The sequence below is a fragment of the Mandrillus leucophaeus genome, unplaced genomic scaffold (genome assembly GCF_000951045.1).
Source record: "Mandrillus leucophaeus isolate KB7577 unplaced genomic scaffold, Mleu.le_1.0 Scaffold582, whole genome shotgun sequence".
Lineage (NCBI taxonomy): Eukaryota > Metazoa > Chordata > Mammalia > Primates > Cercopithecidae > Mandrillus > Mandrillus leucophaeus.
In genome coordinates, this window is record NW_012106275.1 from 1,395,233 (window position 1) to 1,414,513 (window position 19,281).

Here is a 19,281-nt window from a genome sequence, read left to right on the forward strand (position 1 = left end):
GGCATCAGGAAGCCCTTTCTGCTTCTGTGATCTCAGGGACCCAGCAGGGGTGGCACCTGCCATTGCAGCTGGTGGATTGACAAGGTCGTTGTTCCCATTGCAGAGGGTTCTGGTGGAGTCCTCTACGAGCCTTGCCTTGAAGGAGGCCATTTAGGTAGGGAGAGTCGAAAGCTGCCTGGCGAAGTGGCGGGTCAAGTCCTGGTCGAGAGGAAATTGTGTTTAGCGGCATGGAGCTGCATATTTGGGAAGAGGAAGCCATTTATTTAGGTTATAAGGCCTGGGATCTGGCCACCAATGGGATCTTATCCAACCTGCATTCATTTTACCCTTCTGTGGGACTGCCTACCCTATTGTTCAGTCCTACCCTATTGTTCTGGCTCCCATGGCCTCTGGCTGTGTCAGCTTATCCTAACAACATTCTGGAAGAGAAGCTATTTTTCTTGATGACACCTCCCTCTCCCATCTCTTCCTTGATCCCCTTCTGTACTGGATTCTGTGATATACTCCTAGGTGAGTGGACAAGGACAGTGGCCATCAGTGGCTGGCCTAGGATTCCCTGTGGTTCAGCCCATCTGCTGGGCTCTGTCTCCCTGCAAATCCCTCTTTCCAGGTGGCTGACACTTGCGAGTCTGAGTTAGGTCTGTTTCTGAAGCTCTGACCTACATATGTAACCAGCACCTGCTAGAGCATCCTGAGGCTTTTTAAATCTTTTGGATCTTCCCAGGTTCCAGGAGAATTCCAGGGCCCGGAGAGAGAACCGTCCTTGCTTAGAATGTTTCTTGGTTTTGTTAAAGGGGATGTATTCAAATAGCATTAAGGTTTTTGTTTGCCTGCTTGCTTTTTCCTTCCTGGAATTAAGATGTAAAAAGTTCTGCAGGGTGCAGTGGCTCATGCCCACAATACCAACACTTTGGGAGGCTGAGGTAGGAGGATTGCTTGAACTCAAGAGCTTGAGGCCAGCTTGGGCCACATAGCAAGACCTTGTCTTTACTGAAAGTAAAACAAATTAGCCGGGAAGGATGGCGCCTGCCTATAATCCCAGCACTTTGAGAGGCTGAGGTGGGAGGATTGCTTGAACTCAAGAGTTTGAGATCAGCCTGGGCAACATAGCAAGGCCTTGTCTCTACTAAAACTAAAAAAACATTAGCTGGGTGGGGTGGTGCCTGCCTGTAGTCCTGGCTACTCAGGAGGCTGAGGCAGGAGGATTGTTGGAGCCTGGCAGACGGAGTCTGCAGTGAGCTGTGTAGACGGACTCTTGCTCTGTCGCCCAGGCTGGAGTGCAATGACGCGATCTTGGCTCACTGCAACCTCTGCCTCCCAAGTTCAAACAATTCTCCTGCCTCAGCCTCCCAAGTAGCTGGGATTACAGGCACGCACCACCACGCCAGCTAATTTTGCATTTTTAGTAGAGACGGGGTTTCTCATTGTTGGCCAGGTTGGTCTCAAACTCCTAACCTGAGGTGATCCCCCCCGCCTCAGCCTCCCAAAGTACTGGGATTACAGGCATGAGCCACCACACCCGGCCCACCTCTGGCATATCTGAATGAATATTAACCCTCTCAGTCTCACTCATCTTATCTGGAAAATTGGAACGACATTTCACAATAGTGTAGAAGATGGTGTCTTAGAAGTTCTCTATAAAAGCTGCAAAGCAGCTGGCTGTATACAAATTAATTTTTCTGGAATTCGCTCTTCCTATAGGGTAACAGCCCTGAAAAAAGTAATTTGTCAAAGTGGACAGGGTTTGAGTTCACCAGTGTATAAGACCTTGAACCTTCCTCACAGAGGCAGAAGGCAGTTATGCTCTGAATTCCTGGTTCCCTACAACAAGGCAGCAACCTGTGATATTGGTCACTACTCAGTTGTCCCCCTCGGCTGGTCACTGGGGGCTGTCCAGGGCTGGTCCAGCTGTCTGTCAGGCACATTGTAACCTGAACAGCCTCCACAGTGGGCGGACGGCTCTATCCAGGACACCTCTAGTCTAGCTTGGAGACACTGTTTTCAGTTTTGTGATATTTACTTGAAGCCCTGAGGGGTGGAAAAGCAGATCAAGCAATGTGGGTGGTCTCCCCAATGGCAAAGCCCTCCGCCCACCCAGGCCAGGCCCTCCTCCTCACCACTAGGTGGCGCTTCCTCCCATTCCCTGAAGCCAGGCGGGCCTTACCGTCACAGATACTAGTCGGATTGACTCCCATGGACTGATGCCCACACAGCCTTGAGCCTTCATCCAAACCTAGCCCAGCCCTCTGGGTGTCAGCCCAGGATGGCCCACGCATCAAAGGGCGGCCTTTCGGGGCCAGAGAAGCCAAGCGTGAAATAACCCTGCTGGTCTCAGCCCGGGCTTCCAGGATGGCCACACCCAAAAGGTCAGGCTGTGTTTTCCCATGTGCTAAAGAGTGTCTGCAGGAGGGGGAGCTCCTCTGTGTCCTGTGGCTTTCTGTTTGGCCATGGAAATACCTTCAAGGACTAGAAGGCCCTTGTCACGCCTAACTTGAACACAACTTGCTCTTGGTACCTTCTCACTCCTTTTCTTTTTGTGAAAACAGTGTTGGGGGAGTAGCTGGGCACTGCCTCAGGTACTTCAGAAATTGGAGAGAACGCTGGGACTCCTCTGAAACCTTCCCCCTCCAAGCCCAGGAGCCCAGTGTTCCCTCTTGAAGCCAAACGAGCCAACGGCTCAGAGATGGGTGAGGAGCTGATGGAAGGGGTAAGGTTCTGGATCCTGAGGTCCGAGGCTCCTGCTTCCTCTCCTCACTAGCCCTGGCTCCTGGGGCCAGCGCACCTCCCGGGGCCCACCTGTCCTCATGGCTCCTGCCCCAGAAGGCCAGGGCAGCCTGTGCATGTGGTCAGTGGAGGAGGCAGTCTCTCTGCTGTACCCCATGGCTGTGTCCCCCAAACCTCCTCCATGACTCCTCACCTGACCCTGAGGGATGGGGGCGCTGCACATGGTGGGATCAGAGGGTAAGGAAGTGGGGTTCTGCTGCTGGTGGGAGCACAGAGATCACTGCTGGACACTCAAGTGTCCATGGGGATGAGCCCCTATCCTATGGTCAACTTAATTGTTCCCCCATTAATTGCCAAGCAATCAATAAACCCATTGATTTGATTTCATTGTATAACTGTATTGAAAACAGGATGGGGTCTGGACACCCAGTACCTCTCGCTGGCCAGGTCTTGGTCCTTGGACTACCATCTAGTCTGTGCCTCAGCTATTTTGCTGGCTGGGAAGAAGAAAAAAGTGATGATTGTACTGTGATATGTTAGTGACTTTTATCACAATGCAGTGCTCAGCGCCTCTGTCACCAAAGTCTACCTCTTTTCTGGCTCTGTTTTGGATCCTGGAGGGCTGACTTAAGCAAATCCTTAGTAAAGAACCCAGCAGCCTCTCCTCAAACCAGTAGGCAGCTTCCGTACAGCCTCACAGAAAGGTGGCCCAGGAGTGACTTTATCCACATTTGCCTGCTCAGAAAAACAAACCACCATATCTAAAAAAGAGATTGACCTTGGAGTTTCCAGGAACAGAACTTAAAGGGGTGGGAAGGGGTGAGGAAGAGATAGGGAAGCAGGAAGGGAGGGAATGGGAGGAGAGAGACTCTGTGGCAATGGCAGAGGAGATTGTGGCACAGGCCACAGGTGTGTAAGCCCCGTAGACCTTCTGGGAAGCTGCGAGTTGCTTTGTGATAAGATTTGTGAATAGGGGGAGGCCAGTGGCCCCCAGACCTGCCTAGACACTCTGCCCAGACTCCAGCCAGCCCTTTTTTGTCATTTCATGTGTTAAAGCACTTAACATGTGTATAGTAGTATGTACTTATCATTTGGCTACATTTTCCCCCAAGTGTGGACTGAACTAAGATAAAAGAAAAAACACAAGTTATTTTCCTAAGGTTCTTTGCCTCTTCATTTTTATATATGTCACTGACTGAGCTGCAGAGGCCTGTTTCTGGTGACATGATTCCTTCTTATGATCTTGGGATCTCACACATGTGGAGCCAAGAAACAGAAAATGAGATAGGAAGGTGCCCAGAGTTCTTGGACAGTGCTGAGCTGTAGGACTTGCTTTGCCTCCATTGGTATCTTTCGATGGCTTGTTTTTGTTTTTGTTGTTGTTGTTTTTCAGCTCATAAATGACTTACTGGTTCCAAAAGACAGTATTGTTCAAAAGAAAAACTTCAGGTCATTTGACGATAGTTCAGGTGCTGGGCAGACCTCTCTGCTGCATACTTTGGCATATTTTCACCAGCTTGGGCAAGGGAAAGAATTTGTTGTCTAGAGTACCGTACTGGAACGCATAAAGATTAAAAAGAAGGCCACAAAAATGCTCCTGCTTTTAAAAAATGTGCAATTACAATAAGAAGATAGAATGGTGCCCAGAAAGAGACCCAAGGACACGTGTCATGGAAACCAAATGGATAAGCGGGCAAAGTATACACTTAAGAACTTTTGCAAAGTTGCTGAGGCTGAGAGACTGCTACCACAAATGAAGTGATACGAGTGATGATGTACATTTGCAGAGCGCTTGACAGTGTGCAAAGCCTACACAAGCACTGTGTCATTCCAGAGGTCACGAGTGTGTATCACTCACTGATGAGGAGGTTGTGACGGCAGCAAGGTGGCTGCCATCTTGCCTGGTGGTCATGCAAGGATCTTACTTGCTTCTTCCTCATGAGTAAAGGGTGTTGGACACCACAAGGACTTTGTTCTGCCAACTTTGGGGCCCTTGCCCCATCTAGAGGGGGCAGAACATTTCAGCTGGAGAACTGGAGGCTTAAAGGATAACTGATGGCAGTAGATGGAGGGAGGAGTGATGACTGAAGGCTCACCCGCCTTGCATCTTTCATCTGAAAACTAAAAACTTGGACTAGATTGGTGATTTTTTTTTTTTTTTTTTTTTTGAGACAGAGTCTGGCTCTTTTGCCCAGGCCGGAGTACAATGGCACCATCTCGGCTCACTGCAACCTCCACCTCCCAGGTTCAAGCAATTCTCCTGCCTCAGCCTCCTGAGTAGCTGGGATTACAGGCATCTGCCACCACACCCTGCTAATTTTTTTGTATTTTTAATAGAGATGAGGTTTCACCATGTTGCCCAGGCTAGTCTTGGACTCCTGACCTCAGGTGATCCGCCTGCCTCAGCCCCCCAAAGTGCTGGGATTACAGGCCTGAGCCACCGCACCCAGCAATTGGTGGGTTTTCATTCCTGGCTCCATATGAGAATCCTCGGTGTGGCTGTAAAAACTACCAATACCCACGCCACACTTTAGACCAGCTGAATGGGAACCTCTCGGCTTGGACACTGGTTTTGTTAAACTCTCCCTAAGTGATTCTCAGGGGGAGCAGGATTAACAGCCATTGGCTGGATGCTCTGTAAAGTGATTTCTAGCTCTGTCTAATGTCTGGGGGCTGGGTTAAAACAGCATCTGGTGGGGCTGGGCGACGAACAGAAGTGATGGAGAAGGCTGCACCTACCAAGTATTTCTACTCTTGGGGAAGTTGGTTGAGATTAGCTCTGGGCACACATATAAAACCCAGTGTACTGGATTATACAGAGTCCCCTCAAAATTTGTGTCTACCCAAAACCTCTGAATGTGACCTTATTTGGAAAAAGGGTCTCTGCCGAGGTAATTGGTTAAGTTCAGATGAGGTCATGCTGGATTAAGGTGGGCACTAAGCCCAGTGTAACTCATGTCCTCCAAAGAAGAGAAGACACACAGAGGAGAATGCCATGTGAGAATAGAGGACGAGGCTAGAGTGAAGCTGCCACAGCCAAGGAAGGCCAAGGATGGTCAGCAACTGGCAGAAGCTGGGAGAGGGAAGGAAAGATTCTTCCTTCCAGCCTTCGAAGGGAGCACGGCCCTGCTGACACCTGGATTTGAGACTCATGGCCTCCAGAACGGTGAGAGAATAATACACTTCTGTTGTTTTCATCCACCCAGTCTGTGGTATTTTGTTACTGCAGCCACAGGAAACCAAGCCACCTGGTAAGGTTTGGGTCTCAAGACAGCTGAATCACCTCGTCATTGCTTAGCAATGAAAGATGCTAGAGCTGATAGCACATTTAACATGAGAGGAAAGCTGGGCTGTCAGGAGAGCTGTGTCCTGTTTCCAGGCACAGCAAGGACAGCTAGATTCAGACTGAGGCAAGACCTGAAATGGATGCCCTGTCGGAGAGCATTGGTGATTTACCCCACAGGTAACCATTGGCTCATTTTGTGCTACAGGAAAGGTGAGGAGATGGGAAGTCGCTGAAAGACTTGAGTTTTGATCTTGGCTCTGTCACTTCTGGCTGTGTGGCTCTGGGAAAAATAGCTAATGTCTCTGGACCTTGGTTCCTCATTTGTCAAATGCAGGAACTAGATGACATAATCTGCTATGCAGTTTCCAACTATTAAGTTCTAAACGCTGGGCCAGAGAGAGACAGGTTTAGCATCAGTAATAACATGTGAGAATAGTCCCCCAGGCATAGGAATGCATCATGCTCCTTGCAGCTCATGCCCCAGATCTGATTCTGAGTTCAGACATTGTTAGCCACTTGCTTTAGGGATTTTTGGTGGACATGTTGCTTTCTGGTACAGCTACTCCAAAATTTAGGACATTGATGTAGTCTGTGACTAAATTAGCAATGTCTAATCATTTGATTGTCTGACATCACAGAAGGATTAATCACCCACAAGATCTAATGAGCTTCTTTTCCTAGAACACATTCTACATGATCAACAAGACCTTTGATGAATCCAACAGCCAGAGATCTTATGAACCTTTCCCAGGACCCCCACTACCCACCTCTCATCCATGCAGCAATTTACCAGGCCTGTATGTAAAACAAGCTCTGACCTTGAGGATTCACCTTGAGGGGAAAAGTGGGTACAGAAAACGTGGATATGGAGAAAATGTGGATACGTTTCCTCTCTGCAGTTCCTAGGATGTTGCATTAGTTTTCTATGTCACATAACCAGAAACTTAGTGGCTTAACACAACATGTATTTATCATCCCACAGCTTCCATGAGTCAGGAATCTAGGCAAGGAATAGCTGGGACTTTCGCTCAGGGTGTCACTGGCTAAACTCGTGGTCAGCCCAGGGTTGTGATTCTGATGTGAGACTCAAAGTCGGCTTCCAAGCTCATGAGCTGCTGATGGAATTCTGCTCTTTGCATTTGTGGGACTGAGGGCCTCAGATCTGACAGACCACTCCCTTGCCACGCAGCCTTCTCCATAACATGGCAGTTTGCTTCTTCAAGGCATCTGATGGGAGAATGTCTCTGCTGCCTCAAATCTTTCCAACTTTCTCCATTTCTGACCTCTAGACCTTCTTTCAAAAGGCTCGCATGATTAGGTCATCCCCTCCCAGGATGGGTAGGCTCCATTCTGATTAACTTGAAGTCAACCGATGAAGTCAGGCTGATAGAGGATAACGTACCAAAACAAAGTCAACTGATCAGGAACTTCAATGACATATGCAAAATCCCTTCTCCTTTGCCCTGGAATGCAGGCTCATCACAGGAGTGGTCTTCCATCGCATTCACAGGTCCTACCCACCCTCGAGCGTGGGAGAGTTATACAGGGCTTGAACACCGAGGCGTAGGAATCTTGGGGTCATCTTCAAGTTATCCTGCTAGAGAAGAGACTGGGGATCTGTGATAACCCTCCCCGGGGAAGTCGCCCTCATCAATACACAAGCCAGGGCTGAGATCAGCTGGGATAGTAAAACCTCACTTTTCAGGGGGTCCCAGGCCATACTCTAGCATCAGGTGTCTGCTGCATATCTTCTTGGCAAATCTCCTTGAGACACTTTTACTTCTAATCCTTAGGCTCAAACACCTGTGGAGCGGGAAGTATGACATTTCCGCGAAGTCCTCTTCACTTGAGTCCCAGGTCCCTCTGACAAAGCAGGAGTTTGTTGACCTTCTAGTCCTGGCACCAAATGTACCTGTTTACTCAGCTTTTGCCAGAGGGTGGGGAGAGAGGGTGGAGAAGAAGGAAGGGCTGTTTTGCAGTTGGTCAATGACATGCTTTGTTATAGTTATTCTTCATGTTGTGCAGGTGGCCAAGTGTCTCAGGTACAAGGTAGACAGATTTCTCCCCCTTAGTCTTCCCTGCATTCAGTCCCCAGCCAGTGGGTCACATTCAGAATAATAATAGGAATAATAAAGGTCACAGTTCCTGCTGTGGTAGGAAAGATTATCTTTAGAAAGAAATAAATAATCTGGGAGGAGTTACATGGAGTTTAGAGAAACAAAACAGACACCAACTCGCCCTTATTCCCTGAGTTTCATTCTGTGTTATTCATCAATGCCTGTTTGATGGTTTCATGTCTTGATGCATCTTTTATTGTCCATCTTTTGGCCATGGATACTCTTGGATTATGCATCCAAACTAAGCATAGTTTTTCAAGCCACAAGACTTGTGGGGGTAATGGACTGGGTTTCTCTTACTCATGGTGCAAGACACTTCAGATTCATAAGCCTATGGATTTTTGTTTGTTCGTTTGTTTTTATTTTTGTTTTTTGAGATGGAGTCTTGCTCTGTCATGCAGGCTGGAGTGCAGTGGCATAATCTCAGCTCACTCAACCTCTGCCTCCCAGGTTTAGGCGATTCTCCTGCCTCAGCCTCCTGAGTAGCTGGTATTACAAGTGTGCACCATCATGTCCAGCTAATTTTTATATTTTTAGTAGAGATGGGGTTTCATCATGTTGGCCAGGCTGGTTTTGAACACCTGGCCTCGAGTGATCCACCCGCCTTGGCCTCCCAAAGTGCTGGGATTAGTTGGTCACTATGACTGGCCAAGCCAATGCATTTTGAATCACGAGGACATGAAAATCTCTGTCAAAATAAGAATGCTGAGTTGGAGAGTGGAGGCAAAAATGTCACTCTGGGTTTGTGTGGACACAAGAACCAAGAGAGGCCTCCTTGTAAAATGAATGTGTCAGAGCAGACACTACATGGCCAGAGACCTAGTCCTCAGACCTCAGACTTCTTAGTGCTAAATGAGAAATTTGGCCTACACATTGTCTCCAAAGTCTCTTTTTGGCAGTAAAACGCTTTGATTCTATATGACACACAATTCTCCACACAGCCTGTGTAGCTATGTGACGACTTTACAACTTTCATAAGAGCCACTTTCAAATAAATCATGAACATCTCACAGCAGGAAGAGATGACAGGTGACCAGCTTTCAAGTTTGGGTTGGTTTGGTAATTTTCACCAGAAAATCATCTCCTGAGGACAGAGATATTAAATAATGCAATGTCATTATGTCTTTAAAAAAAAATTAAAAATTTAAAAGTGTTATTTACCATTCTAGTTCTTGAGTTTTTATGTTCTGGGAACAAAATGGCATTTTTGTTTTGTTTTGAGAGAGATGAAAACAATCAAGGCATTCTGACTTTGTTCTCAGTAGCTATCTCATTCGTAATGTTGAATGCGATAAAAGCAGTTTCCTTGGTAAGAAATGAATGTATAGTTTCAACCACAATATGTCTTCACAGATAAAATGATTACTCTCTGTATTAATAAGAACATTTTCTGGGCCTCCCTGTGAATGTGATCTTCACAGAGTTACATGTTCCCACCTTGTCCTGAGGACCAGATCCAAGAAACGTTCTCCATGAGTGCAGGTGAGATGTGACTTGGCTCTGTGGCTCTGTAAGACATTTCTGGGTAGGAATAATTACTAAACACCGAAATGGCTGAAATGAGGGGGAACGACGTTTCCTCTCAGCAGATCTTGATAAAGGAAGCATCGCCTCTCTCAGAGATGTCTTAGGTTGGCCCTGTCTGGCAGCCAGAGAACTGGTTAGATCAAAGTTAGATATCACCTATCAAAGTGATATCAAGGATGTTGATTTTCTGTGAAAGAGCTTCTACTCAGTATTTCTGAGAAGTCTGACAATCCATTTCCATTTTTAAAGAGGATAAGCTTTTGAAACGCAGTGGCACTCACAGGCAAAATTTGAAATGCTACCCTCAGGGACCACCATGTTCGCAATGCCAAGGCAGGGGTCTTTTGCACCTGGAATACTAGGCTTCCCTCTTATGGTGAAGCCCCTGAGCTGTTTTCCTGATGGGCTTGATAGTGCAATGGTGATTTGCCACCCCAGGAAATCCAGTCCTCAACCCCTGAGATCACAAGAGCCTTCTCTGTTTGCTCAATGGAGTCTGGCCAGTCCTGGCTCTCTCCTACGCTGTGTGCAAGTTTGGATCTAGAACTCAGAGCCTGATGATTAGCTAATGCCTGAAGCTCATTTTTGTGTCACCATGTAATATCAGGAGAATAGGAAGTCCCAGCTGCCCACTTTTCCTCTCCCCATCCTCAGGCCTTCAGGATACACTATTTATACATGTGCGTATGTGTATGACAACATGAAACATGAATTTCAGATCCCCTCTTCAGAAGGGGAATGGAGGAGGAAGTTGAAGTGGATGAGAATCCAGGAACAGGGTTTAGCATTGGTGAGAGTGGCAAGATGACTCAGTCTTGGGTTTTTAATCAAGGGATCTTAGTGAAGAACAGCATATCCTTTGTTGGGCAGAATATAAAAACGCAAAATAGAAGCCAGTAGAGATTTAATAAACAGAGCAATCAGTAGGGCTTGGCAGGAAGATGTGCACACAATGGCTACTTTAATCTGGTGGAGATGAGCTTTGGTGCAATGGTGAGTGTTGGTTTCCATTGACACTGACTTGAGTTGATTCAGGAGTCAATGAAGAACATTTTGGATCAATTTGGACGATTATTCACAAGCAGTAATCCCACAGTGTTCACTGTTTTCCAGGAACTTTAAAAACAATAGAAAGGGTTATTCAGGGATAAAGCATTTTTTCCATTTTCAAATGCTTTCAGAGGTTGGCTCACCTTATTCAGGTGAGGCATATAAGTGCGGTTAGTGTGAGTATTGAGGCTACCAAACAGTTGTAGATGTTTCCTTAAGACCAATCTTACCAGTCTTATTCCCCGTCTTTCTTTCTCCTACCTCCTGAACTGGGACTTAGAATAACTGGGCAAAGCATTGCGTGGCCTTGGGCAAATTGTTTGATTTGCTGACTCTCAACTTACTCACCTGGAAGACACCTTTTCTACCCAGTTCTTGAAACTGTTATGAGAATGAACGGGAAAGTGCATAAAAATTGGAAATACTAGGTACAAGCAAAGATTATGTTTTCTCCTGTTTTGGGGCTAGGTTTTTGTGTACAATAAGTGTTTCCATCAGAAGCAATTGACACCAATGCAGAGCCATCAACAGGAGGAGAATTTGCATTTGGACAACTCCTTGAAGGATGAAGAAAGAGGCTTCAGGAGGCAGAGCAGCCTTATGGGCAGAGAGTTCAGTGGAGGAATCAAGTCAGTCTGTTGTGGAGAAGGCCTTGAATAGGCCACTTTTTCTCCTCAAGGTCAACAAGAATCACACCTGTTTTTTTGAGATTACAAGAGGAAATGGAAGAAAAATTATCTTGACCTTGTCTAAACAACAGTGTCAAGGGGTACTATCTCACTTTTAATGTTCACTGCCTAGCTCTGTCCCAGATACTGTTTGTCCCTGAAAAACCTCCTCAGGAAGAGCCCCTCGACCTGGGAGCCTGGAAGGAGGTTCCTTTTGAGTGCAGTTTGCTTCTGAAGCCATAGCCAAGCACACAGGACCCATATCCACATCTAGTCTGATTGACTTCCTCTAGTCGAAAATGCATGTGAAGGGCCTTGCTAAGGCATAAGCCATATTTCTGCCTTCCTTGCTTTTAGCTGTTCCCCATTGTCTCATCTAGATTGTGGGTCACTGTTAAAAATGACCATAAATCTTTAGAGAAAGCAAGTATTAGGTTGGTGCAAAATGAATTGCAGTTTTTGCCATGAAAAGAGATGGCAAAACCAACAATGCCTTTTGCACCAACCTAATATTACAAAGCAGCTGGGATTACATGAGAGAACACATAGGAAAGCAAGGTGTAACACATGTGTTCATTATGTTGATGGTTATCTCGTTAGTCACTAACTTTCTAAATTAATTGAGAAACTTTTTAAAGAACCAGAAGAGAGATGGGCATGACTAAAAGAAAATGTTTAAGACCAAAGAACAGCAACCCGCCTTTTAACTCACTTACTTACCATTGACAGCTATACTACTCACCTACCAGAAATGGCTTTTGCGTCCAGGAGCTCCAGGCCCTGAAGGATGCTGCTTTACTTATGAAACAAGAGTGGCAGACTTCTCATGGGCTGATATGCCAAGAATGGCTGAGGTTGGGTCTCAGTGGATGGCAGGGCTTGCAGGGAAGGCAGCAGCCGAAACCCTGGAAATCTGGCTCAACACAAAAGTGAAGAATGAGTCTTACATGAAATGCATTGGGTGTCAGTGTCAAGAATGCCAAGGCCCTAATTTTTACATTGTCATCTCCTAAAGACAACCGTGGGGGCTGGCCTGTCAACATCTCTGTACGTCAATATTCCACATTTGCCCTTTCCCTTTGAGGATATGGAACCAATCCTGGTAATTCCCCCCACTTGAGCATGCCTGAGGACGGATACCTCTTCATATACTCAGTCATGAGTGAAGATTCCAATCTTGAGGGAAACCCATCCTTGGAGATGCCAAAGATCAAAACTAAGGGACAATATTTTGGTCTATTTTAGAGGCAGGGGAAGGACACGTTGGCTATATCTGGTCCCAGGATCATCTCTCTTGGGGCATTGGCCATGGAGCCAACACTGGGTTCTGTGGAGCCTGCAACTTTAGCTTCCTAAAAAAATCCTTCAGGACTTGGAGCACAGGGACAGCATCTCAACTTAGATCAGGCTCTGAGTCCATACTAGAATCTGGTCTGGCCTCCTTCAAGGGGATCTCCTGCCCCTGTGAATTTCCCGAGTCCTGGCCTCAGTTTTCTCCTCTTTTACTGAGCTTTTTCCTGGCCCATCACTTGGGGCTGATCTCTGTGAGTTCAAGATTTGAAAAGTGGTTGTTGTTCTGACAGGTGCCTTTGCTGCCTAAGATTTCATGAAGATGATAGCACTGCAGATGACAAAGGAAAAGTACTTTAGACCTTTTGTGTTCAGATAACTTTGGAGATAAAGGCGACATTAGCTATCATACAAGACAAATTTCAGCTGAAAAAGCCCAGAGAGCTTAAATCACTTGCCCTGGGTCCCTTGGCCACATACGGCAATGCTGGAACTAGTATCCAAACCTTGTAATTCATAGTTGACAACGATCCATGCGTGGTTGGGATTCTCAAAATGTGGTCCTAGGACCGGCAGCATCATGTCATCTGGGAACACATTAGAAATGCAAATTATTAAGCCCCATCCAGATCTACTGAATCAGAAGCTCTGCAATCTGTGTTTTAACCAGCCCTCTAGGGAATTCAAATACTTGCTACAGTTTGAGAAACAGTGTTCTGTGCTGTGCTAAATTAAACCTTTTGAGGGACAATTCAGTATTTTTTATCATTTGTAGAAGAGTTGAATGCTGAACACTAATTTCTGTCACACTTGATTCTTTTATTCATTTCTACACTTAATCTCGAATGCTATTCCCATATTAGGCACCACATGGATCAGAAGGACATATTGAACAAAGATCCTTCCTTCAAGGAGCTGATAGGAGTCACAACATAGACCAAGGAGGCTTTGATACTGAGAAGTAAAGCAAAATATGATGAAATTTTGGAATGATGCAGACACCAAGGGCAATATGAGTTTGGTAATGCTTTGGGCTATAGAGATGAGGTTGAGAATATCAACAGGAGAAGAGAATTAGCAACCAGGTGGTAGAAATGGGCGTAGTGAGTTGTAGAAAGAATAAGGAGATTTGTCAGGTGAGATGAGAGGCCTTGTGCTCTCTTAGGAAATTTATGAGAAGTTCTGAGACTTAATTTCTCCCTGAATTGTGAGGACCCTAAAGGTACTTGCCTCAGTGACTGAAGAGAATGGGTGGTTGGCCATAGATCCACCACTCAGTGATTGACTCTGGAAGCATCTGTCTGGTAGGGACAGCAAGAGGAAATATTTTCAGACTTTACTCTGGTACAAGCCTCAAGCAATTTGTCATGACTCAGGTGGTTGGGAAGCAAGTGTGCTCTCGGGACAGCTTGACATGTCACTCAGCAACCTCCTGGGGCCAACCTGTTCTTTTAAAGGAAGAGTTTTGTGTTGACTCTGAACTTAGAAGAGTCCAAAAACAGCAAGTGACAACAGAAGGTTGAGTCATGAGTGCATACCGCATCCAGGCCAGCCTTCGCTTCCAAGCACGAAGTAGACCATGGCGTTGAGTTGACGTTTTCACAATGTAACCATAAATTCTCTGTGACCCATTTCCACGGCCTGTATCATTTTATAGACCTGTATAGCGGCATGGAAATTAAATTGGTATTCATTATAAGGTGCCACCAGATCCCCAAAGGCCTAGCTTGCCTGAGAAAAGCATCTATGGAGCATCCAACTCCAGCATATTTTATCGTGTTTAAATTTCTGAAACATAATGCACTTGTGATATATGTGACAAATATAGTTATCAGCATTTTTTCTTAATCAGGAGACTTTGTTTTCAACCATGCTGGATAAGAGAGAACTTACTGCAGTTATAACTATGTGTTATTTTTTAAAATAATCCTAGCTAGCGTTGGATTACTATGGTTGCAGGCCCTCTATGGCTGCTTCAAATTCATTGTGTGTGTCATGCCCAAAATTATCCTCCCACGAAGGAGGCGTTATTGTTGTCTCTGCCTTACAGGTGAGTAAACTGAATCACAGAGAAGACAAATAATATCTTCGAAGCCATGCAGCAAATAAACTGTGAAGGCTGGATTATACACACACACACACACACACACACACACACATACACACACACACACACACCCCACTCAGGATCACGGTGGAAGATGGAATAGTATGTTGGAAAAAGGTAAGGATTTCAAGTTAACATCTGGTAATTGACAGACTGAGCAAGTAGGGGAAGCCACTTTTAAACCCTAGAATATTGGTTGCCTAATCAATAACACAGAAGCCCTTACTCATAGGTTAATTTTGAGGAATGAATGAGATAATACGTTGAAAAGTTTTGTTCTATAAACTAACCTCCCCAACAGCTCTAGAAATTGGATTTTTACTGGGAGGTCATGAATATAGGCTCAACCTCGGAATTTTCTGCTCCGACTCCCTTTTCCCAACTCAAATGGATCGATTATTTTCCTAACCCATCAGTGCTTGGTTGATGATACGTAATCATCTGTCTGGCCAGGTAACCTGGTAACTCAATTAAACGGCAGTTTGACCTGGAACTTTATGGAGTGCCAGGTATGGTGATGCAGACTTGGACCTGCTCAGGGCTCTGACAGATGGACACCAGCATCCCTGAAAATAAAGGTGTCTTGTCTTTGGGTCTGTGTATTTGGTTACCTAGTTGCTTCTCTGCTCTGTGGAAGTCACATTTTCCTCTGTTTCTTCAACAGTCCCTGCACCCGGTGGGTCCTGGCCCCGGGGGCATAACATGGCTTCACATCCTTGCTTTTTCCAGCATCTGGCATCTCAGGAAGCCACTGACTCACCCCCTTGGCCCCATCCTGCCCCTACTGCCCTGCACTCATTGGCTTCTAACTTTTGATGAATTCAGGGAAATAGGGGTTCCTGTGAGCCCGTGTTTTTCAAGAGCTCATGGTTTATGCCTGGAATATGTATTTGCACTCCAGCTTTCTAAAATGAGCAGAACTTTGGAAATACCCTTTAGTGGCTCCTGTCTGAATTCCAAATGTCTCCCTGAGTTTGCTTTAGAGACAGAAAGGAGAATTCTTGAATTAACAATGATCTCCCAGTGAAATCCCCCTATGGAATTTGAAATGTAGCCATTATGACAAATAGGCTTTTACCTTTTATTGTGGTGAAATACACATAGCATAAAATTTACCATTGTTGACATTTAGTCCATCCACAATGTTGTGCAACCTTCACCACTGCCTACTTCCACAACATTTTCATCACCCCTAAAGGAAACTCTGCACCCAATAAACAGTCCCTCTCCATTCCTCCCTCCTCCCGGACTCATCTGCCTTTTGTCTTTAGAGATTTGCCTATTCTGGATATTTTCATGTGAGGCAGATCGGTTTGTTCATTGAAAATTTTCAACATGCTAGACATTCACATTGCTTCAAAATCTAAAAGTCTAAAAGGATTTCCTTTCTTTTGTTTCTCCCCCATCGGCCTGGGCTCCCTTCCCACATGATTTCTCTGTTTGTGGAGGCATATGTATTCTAGAATATGTGTATCCCAATACAAACAAATATGACACACGCTCTTATCTCCCCCTTTTATTACATGAAAGGTAACATTCTATACACAATATTCTGTACCTTGTTTTTCAGCCACCTTACAAAATGTCCTGGAACTTCTGTCCCCATCAGTACACAGAGAGCTTCCTCATTCCTTTTCATAGCCGCATAGTAGTTGTTTGAATCTAGCATGCTTTATTTAACTAATCCTTTCTTGATGGACATCTAGGTTTGTTTCCAAGTATTTGCCATCACCAGCAAAGCTGCCATGAATTATCTCACACACATGTCATCTTAAAAGTGTCTCGGCAGCACAGATTCCCAGAAGATGAATGACTGGGTCAGAGGGCATGTGGATTTGTAGTTTTGTTAATGATCAGTCCCTTTCTTTCTGCAGGGGTTGTGCCAATTCACACGCTCACTGGCAGTACACGAGAGTCCCGCAGCCTCCACCAAAGAGTGTGTCACCCAACTCTGTATTTTTCTCCTAATCTCAGCGCAATCAAATTCGAATTTCTATTCCTATGTTTAAGAAAGAGGATTTAAGGAATTCTGGTTTTGTCTCCTAAAAGGAAAAAAAAAATGCATCTGGCACCTCCATGTTACCTGTTTACATTTAAGGATAAATGAAAAACGCAGTCATTCCCAGTAATGTCCGCAAAATCAGTGACTTGCTGAAGTCCACACACCTTTCCCTACCTGGAAAGAAGCCTCTGTGGAGGGCCTCTGTTTCCCGGGGTACCTCGCTTCCCATCCTCCTAGGGACAGACTGTGAGATCCCACCCCTCCACACTCCCCACTGTTGACTCTGCACCCCACAGTCAGCTCCCTTCTGAGTGCCCAGCCTGGGCTCCAGTGGTTTATTTAAAAGCATGACGAGCCCTCTAATTATGGAGATAAAAGCTGCCTGTGATGCAGAGCAGGGCTTGGGTTGAAAGGTCTTTTTTCTGGCTCTTTCCCATCTCATTAGAGTTGCGGGGTGGCTGGTCACTGCAAGGTTTAATCTTTGGAGGCAATGTGACAGCAAATGTGGCAAGAATCACAGCTCATTGACTGTTTCATTAAAAATTTCTACAGGTACCTGAAAAAGGTGCCTTTCAAGTTGCTTCAGTCTGAGGAATCTTATTTCTCCTAAACTGAGAGAAATGGATCCCCTGAAAATGTGTGGCATGCACAATTCGATGTCATGGCCTCCATGTAAACATCTCTTTCTGCGTGGATGGAGGAAGTGAACAGCTTTTCCTTCTTCCTGCGTTTCCCACTTCTCCCTAAATCTAAAGAGCAATTCTCTGCCTTCGTGAGCGCAGGCTGGTGAGAGCTGGGAGAGCAAGCTGACACTGCTCAGCAGCCGTGTTTACCATCTGATCGTCGTGGAGGGACAGCTGAGTGCACAGTGTCCTCCCATCCATCATTGCAAGACCAGGGAAGGAAATTTGGCCCTTGGGCAGGCTGTAGCCCAGGAAAAAGGCCATCCTCAGAAGTTTGCAAACTTCTCTAGTTTGCAAACAGCACAGATTTAGAGCTTGCATTCCTTCTCATCCCAGGAACCACATATGAGCACCTCTCCCTGCCACGGTTCTCACGATGCCTGGATGGTCCTTATTTAAGTATTGAATCAGGAGAGGGCAGGAGGCTTCACACGAGACCACTGTGAGGTGGGGATGCTTGAGCTGCCTGCATCTGCTGGTAAATGTGTCACCTCCATCCTCTGACCCAGAGAGCATTTCTCTTCATTTCCTCTGCTTCTTATTCCCCACATCCAATATTTTAACCTCACTCTGCCATCTCTCAAAAGCTAACCCCAGTCCCCTCTTCTCAGTGCAGGGCTCTGGTGACCAGGGAGACTGGGGTGTGATGAGGAGGGCCTTGGGAGCCAGTTACAGAGGGTTAAGTCCTGGCTTGGTCATTTACAATCCCTGAGTACTTTAACCTTTCTGAAATGTAGTTTCTTCATCTGTAAAATGGGCTGATAATACCAGTGTGCAGCAGCAATAGATGAGGATTGAAAGAGACATTTGGGAAGTCCCTGGCCCCACCGAGGGCACTCGTGGCAGCTGTGAACATGAGCTACCCGGGTGGAGGATGAGCCCATCTACTGGTCCTTTGGATCCACTAGTGGGTTTGTGTGGAGGTCACACTTACCACAGTTGCTCCCAGGCCATGACTGGGCCCCATAGGGATGCAAAGATGGGCCCATTCCAGAGAGATGTGGGATTTCTCTGACAGACAGCTGTGGCTCAAGGACTCTCCCTCAGCTTTGCTAGAACTTTCTTGGAGCTGTGCTGCAGTGTCTAGACAAGATTCCTTCCTTTCCTCTTCCTCCTTCCCTCTGGCCTTCACAGGGTCAGACCTGCACCAGAGCCTGAGGGTTCTCCCACTTTCTTAGCCCCTTCCAGAGTGTGTCTCCCAGTAAATCCCTCAGGTGTCTAATCCCATCTTGGTATCTGTTTCTGGAAGACCCAAACTACACAGCGCTCAAACCATTTTAGTTCCATCTCCTTTCTGTTAAATACATGGTTTAAAGGCCGTGTTTAAGGATGATCTAGAAATCATTTTAGGGTATAATGACATGTTATTTATTTATTTGAAAATTATGTTTGCTCCACTTGGTGAAAATTTCTGTAAGTACCTCTGAGATCATGGATTCTGGGGCTTCATTGAGCATCAGCCTTTGGGGGAACTGCTTCTAATGCTGATAAAAGTTTCAAGATCTTTCCTTGTTGAGTGGGACTGGCATTTTTTATGTGAGGGCAAGAGAACAGCGTTAGCATCTCTGCAGGTGTTGTGCTGCCCCAAACCAGCATCTTTCTTCACAGCGGGGTTAGAGAGGTTGGGGGGACCGCTGCAGGCCCTGGAACCTCGGTGCATGAATAGAAGTGCCATCAGCCTCTTTGGGGTCTCAGAAGACCTCTTTTGCTCTATCTGATTTTTTTTCTTTTGGGAACCTCAGCTCCTTGGGGCTAAGTGGTGACAGATACTTTGACACTGACTTCTTTTGCCTCGTAAATCAGCCCTGGGGTCCTAGATGGCTCAGA

General features: G+C 46.0%; 1 long non-coding RNA gene across 1 annotated transcript; it reads right to left on the reverse strand.

Annotated features, from left to right (window-relative positions):
- Positions 1 to 3,074: 3,074 nt before the first annotated feature.
- On the reverse strand, positions 3,075 to 16,400 carry LOC105553167. Its single transcript, XR_001008111.1, has 6 exons — positions 16,328 to 16,400; positions 13,893 to 13,963; positions 13,169 to 13,249; positions 12,115 to 12,285; positions 3,314 to 3,459; positions 3,075 to 3,221 (listed from the first exon to the last, which is right to left on the reverse strand). It is a non-coding gene; the product is annotated as an uncharacterized LOC105553167 (long non-coding RNA).
- Between the last annotated feature and the right edge of the window lie 2,881 nt (positions 16,401 to 19,281).